Here is a 6,000-nt window from a genome sequence, read left to right as displayed (position 1 = left end):
TTATATTGCTTTCTTTTATTTCAGAGTTTGAGTGTTATTGTCATGCAGCCTCTTTATGCTACTGTATTAGAATGAGCAGGATAATTTTTTAAGTCTCCTTATTATTCTTATTCTGAACGATAAGCATGCATTGACTTATTTTATAATGCTTTCCATTGATTTTGAAAATCTAGAATGTCCTTGGAAAAGTCCTTAGAATATTACATAGCTGTCAGCTTGGTATTAGTGTCCTATTGAAAATGTAAGTCATGTGCAAGTGCAAAATCTGAGGAGAGCAATAGGCAATCTAACAGCTGAGCAATAACTTACCGCCCATTGGCGGATACACATGCAGACACTGGAGTTCACAGAATATAGGGTGGCTTGGATGGTGTGATTTTTCAGTTTTATGGCCAGCATTGATAGTTAGTCTATCAAAACCCAGCAAATTTCTTGTTCCTTTCTTTCTTTCTTTCTTTCTTTCTTTTTTTTTTTTTTTTTTTTTTTTCCTTAAAGCAGCAGTTAAGAGTAAAGTTCTAGTTCAGCTAAGCAGCATGCAGTTATGAGCAAGATTGATGAAGCCAGTGTCTTACCCTATGTTGTTTGACCTATTAAATAACCCATCAGAATATGTGTATTTTTAAATGAGCAAAGTGCTACACAAAAGAAATTAAAAAGACAGTGGTTGTATCTAAAGATGCATGTGCAGTGTGCTTTAGAGTTCTGTCTTGGGTAAATTGAAAGCATTTGCAGCTGAAGGGGAATAGGAAAAAGGGAAGGCTGTCAGTGGTTCTGTTTGGCCCCTGTAACTCAAGTTGCTCCTAAACTGCTTATTTGGATCTAGGAGCACAGAAATGTTGCTGTATCCAGCACACATCTAGGCACTGAGATCAGATTGAATCCCTTACTCAAATTCTGCCTGTATTTCACAATAATTTTGTTTTTATTGGTATGTTATTAATCTAGCAGCCAGGAGCCATGCTTGTGGGCTATAATTTGTGTCAAGTGCAATATTTAAAAAAAAAAATAAATAAAAAAAAAAATCATCTTCTGTTGCTGTAAGCAAATAGGTATTGGGAAACCTGTCCAGCAGATGGTTCAGCAAATAGGATATGAGGGCTATAGTTAGTCTGAGGTAAATTATCCATCAAAGGAATTATTAGTATTGTTAATATTTTAGTGCCTTTTTTTTTCTTTTTTTTTTTCCTTTTTTTTTTTTTTTTTTTTCCCTAGAATTGTTTTAATGTTTTGTGTTTATCTAAATGGCACCAAGACACTTGTTTATCTAAATGGTACCAAGACACCAAGAGATGTTTTTAATCTGGGCTTCACCTGAACCTTCCCAAGGTTCAGACTGCACATGGCAGGATGCAGGTTTATCTTTTCTCAGATCAGTGCCTACTCAAGTGAGGGATATGCAAGGAAACCATAGTATTCAGTCTCAGGAGAATATTTTCTGGTAAATGTATGATTTTTGTGTGTCTGATTTTTTTTTTTTCTTTTCTGTTTAGTAATGACAAACTCTTTGGAGTGTTACAGTTCAGTGGAGTACACAGCAGCCTTTGCTTTGTTCAGTGTTTGTTCCCATGAGGTAACTTGTACTTTACACAGTGTTTCATTCTTTTTGCCTCTCTTTGCAGAAAGAGAAGGAAACTAATTTTGTGAAGTGAAATGTGGCTACTGTGTAATGGGCTTGAGTCAGAGTGAGTATTCTAGAGTTAGGTCAGAACTGTGTTTAACAGTATGTTTTCCGGGTGGTTTTGGATCTTAGCACTGATTTTTTTGGTATAGTGGAAAGTGTTAGAAAATGGCAAACACTGATTTTTGTTCTGTTTAAAGGGAAAAAAAAAAGTAGAAATATTTTCTTAATGGGAAATAGATTATTTATACCACCAGACAGGATGGGTATTAAACATTTTTACTTTTGCCTTTACTCTCCAGTTAGCATCGTGACCAGCAGAAAAGTCACGAAAGCTCACAAAAGGAGAGCTCAAATGCTCCTGAGCTGCATTATGCAAGACACAGGGTTGAAAGTGATGGAAGCACTGATTTGGCTTTTTGCTGACATCCAGCTTGTAGAATAACTTGGTTCCCAAGGAGCAAATTAGAGGCGTCAGCAGTCACATGCTGATGTTCCATCAGTGTTACTCTGTGGTTTCCGTGAGCACCCTGCCTAGTCTTGGCGACAAGCTGATAAATTGCCACAAATTCCTCTTTGTACATTTGGCAAGGGTTTTTCTGGTCAGATGCATTCTAAAATTTCTATGCAGTGTCACACTGCAAAACCAAAGCATAAGCAGCAGACATACGTAGTAGATTTCTGATTTGAAGTCGAATGTTTAATTTTACACTAGGTCATGCTAGATTTCAAACTGAATGTGTTTAAAACTTGAGAAACATTATTCAGTGTCATCAATCAATTCTAGTTATTTTTAGGACTCTAGAGATAAATTAAAAAAAAAAAAATCATAGAGTTGAATGGGGGTGGGGAGAAGGAAACAGGTTAAAATTCTAATGTAAAAGTCCATTTAATACACGTATATGCAGCATTCAAAGCAGCTAGGGGTGGATATTATTCAATAGGTAGATCAGTTTATTTCTCATAACTCCCAAGGAAACAAACAAAAAGCCTAAAGTGGGTTGTAAGAGTCTGTCATCAAATGCTCCATTCAGATTACTAAACTGTATGGGTTAGTTTTTCAGATACCAGGAACCAGAAAATTTGGTTGCTCCTCCTAGAGTATTTAGTCAAGATTTACCAGTCTTACCCCAGTTATTACACAGGTATGTGTTGTCATACCTGTGTAATTACACTTCCCTTTACCATTCATTCCCTTCCCAATCACTCATTTGAATGTCAAGTGCAGGGGAGAGATAATATCCTCTAATTTATGTTGATAAGGGGAAAGAAATGTCAACACATCTTTTTTTACTAGAATGCAACAATATGGGCCAAATTCTCTTATCTTTCTTCTCTTGCAGTTATTTACAACTACTGAAAAAAGATTTCAAGAAGTATATAAACAACTGTCAGCTTTGAGGGGTCACTTTAGTTTCCACTAAAGTGGAAGAAGAAAAGGTCTCCCCTGAGTATTAACAGAGTGTGCCCTTACTAAACAGTTTGAATCTGATAGCGATTTTTTTATTACCTTTCACAGGCATAAATAGGCTCATAGTCAAAGTCTATAAACTCAGGAAGTATCATTAAGGTCATTCAATTTTATTTCCTATAATGATTAAAAAATAAAACAAATTAATTCCTGGATTAAATGTAAAACTTCTTGTTGAGCTGGAACATGTCTCTTCGGCATATCACTGTGCTGTAGGAATGAGATGATAAAGTATATGCCTGTATTTCTGCTAGTAGTAGTCCTTGCTTGGCCAAATACAGAATACGTTTTATTTTCCATCACCTTGTTACTACTGAAGAAATGGCATATTCTTCAGTGTAACCAAAATTAGATTTACTTACAAATTCAGAGCCACTGATATTTTCGGATGGATTTTAGCTGTATCCCTAAAGCCTCCATAAAGTAAGTGGTTGTATTGATGTTGCAAAGCACTTGTTGATCATACATATCATGCTAGACTGAGCAACCGTTGTTCCTTTTTGTTTCTGATTCCATTCTTAGTGTGAATTCATGTTGTATTCCAAGAGTGTTGTCAGTTAAGTGAAATCTGTTTGTTCCAGTGACAGGGACTTGATCTTCTTGGAGGAGGATCTGAATTCCAAGTTGCTAACTGGATGATTCATGAGTACATGCTGAAACAGCCCAGACAGCAGTTTTTCTATGCAAGAAAGGTTTTCCTGTGCATGCTGGTTAAAATATGGGTATTATTGTCCCTTCTCTTCTGGAGCAACAGACTATTTACTCATCAGTGGATAATTTATGGAATAATGTCTGTTTCTTTTGCTATTAGTGGCAATGACTTCCATGAGATGAAGCAGAAAGAAAGCAAGCAGTTTGGAAATGAAAAGTTCTCTGTACGACAAGCAGCATAATTTCAAAGGAAATAAGTAATATCAGCCCATTTAGTTTTTATTTTTATACATGCTTTGAATCACAGTGTTGTGCCAGTGGAAATCACCCTTTCTATTATTTGAAATATAACAGTATTCTGAGCAGTAATGTTTGCATTAGCAAGATAGTCAAACAGAAAACCTAGTTGAGTCTACATCAAAAAGAAATGAAAAACAAAGTGCTCTGAGTATTTCTGTACTTCACTCTTACGTTCATTCTTCAGAAAGCAAGACCTACTATGTGTTTGTGGGAATAGAAATGTTTTTGCAGAGTTACATTGTTTGGAGGAAAGGAATGTAGTATTGAGATATGCTTACAGTGATAAGAAAGCTTAGCAGGCAACATTGTAAAATGCAGACAACCAGACTCTTCCGAGCAATTAGGTGAAAATCACGGTGTTAAGTCAAGTCAGGTAAGTGAAAAAACATTACCACTTTAAACAGTAAAAATGTCAAAAGAAATTTGAAATTTAACAGGCCAGCAACTGAAGGCCATGCATTGTCTGTGAAGCATCAGATAGGTTGTGAACCTGGATTACCCACTCAGTGGGGAAACGGGGGAGGGTCCTGTCATCAAAAAGTACATAAACTGTGTTTTGGAACTAGTAGGCATGCTCTCCTGCTTGTGGGGTGCTGGTCTTTGCAATCGCAAATAAATTACTACTTCACCGAGATCCTGGCCTGAGCAGAAGTTACTGGCTACAGTGTTTCTCACGTGTCCAACCTTTTGTATCAGCTTTCATGTCTTCATTTTTTGGTTCATTTGAAGTGACATGTTACGCATGTAGTTTTCTCTGAAGCATGAGTTAAGAGCTAAACTAGAACAAACAATTTCAGGCTACTTGCTTTGTTATTACTAAAAGCTACTTCAGACTGTTCCTTTCACTCCCTTACACACTAATTGTAGCCTTTCGGGTGGGAATATAGTGCTGCTGTATTCAGACTTGGTTTGCCCTCTCTACAAGCTTCTACTTCTTCTAACTGCTAGCCCCTTGATATCCTTTCTGCTTTTTTTTTTTTTTTTTTTTCTTTTTTTTTTTTAATCCATCAAATATCTTCTGAACAGTGAGCTCACATTATTATCTTGCAGTTTATGGAAAATCTGTGGTCTCTGTTAAGCTTCCCTCGACTGTTCAGTTCAGAAGGTCTTCAGAGTTTTCGCTTTTTCATGCTGTTGTCTCTAATGTTTGTTTTTTTTTTTTTTTTTTTTTTAATATCAGCATTTTTGATATGCAGAGAAAGGTGTGCTGTAAAAAGATCAGCTAACCTACTCTGTTAGAATCAGCATTTCAATCACTATGACGATAGCTTCATTCTGAAATGAGGATCTGCCCCCAGTGATCTTAAGATCTTCTGTAACAGGTAAGCGGTGTAAATACACTAGGGGATGCTGCAGTTACACAGTTTTTCTTTAAAGTTTTCTTGCTGATGATTGTGCAAGCATATCTGCTGCCCTGAGAAGCATAAAAATGAAAGCATTCCCATTAGAGTAGCAGGCAGGAGGGCTGTTAATCAACTGAGTGTCTTGTTAAAGAGAACTGAGAAGCATTCCTCAACTCAGGCTTGATCCAGAGCCCACTGAGGTCAGCAGGTGTCTTTGAATTAGATACAGCCTGCAGTGTTTCAGATAAAACTAACAATAAAGCAGAAACTGCCATGGCTGTTTGTTTTAATTGATTCTCCCTTCACTTGATCTTTGGGAAAGAGGTAGATCATGTTAGTCAGTTTTAGTACTTCTTACTGGGAGGTCTGAGTCTTTCCTGACACAAAGTTTAATTCACCACTGTACTGCTGATTCTGTGACTCTGTGCACTACCGAACAGGACAGTGACCAAGTAAGTTACAGCTTTGGTACAAATCTGTTTTATTTGAACATAGAATCATGGAATCGTTTAGGTTGTAAAACATCTCCAAGATTGGCAAGCCCAACTGTTAACCTAGCCCTGCTAAATCTACCACTGGGCCATGTCCCCAAGCACCACATCTACATGTCTTGAATA

This window comes from Aythya marila (genome assembly GCF_965140915.1).
Source record: "Aythya marila genome assembly, chromosome: 5".
Taxonomy (NCBI): Eukaryota; Metazoa; Chordata; class Aves; order Anseriformes; family Anatidae; genus Aythya; species Aythya marila.
The sequence above is the reverse complement of the archived record's forward strand: the minus strand, read 5'-3'. Positions refer to the sequence as shown.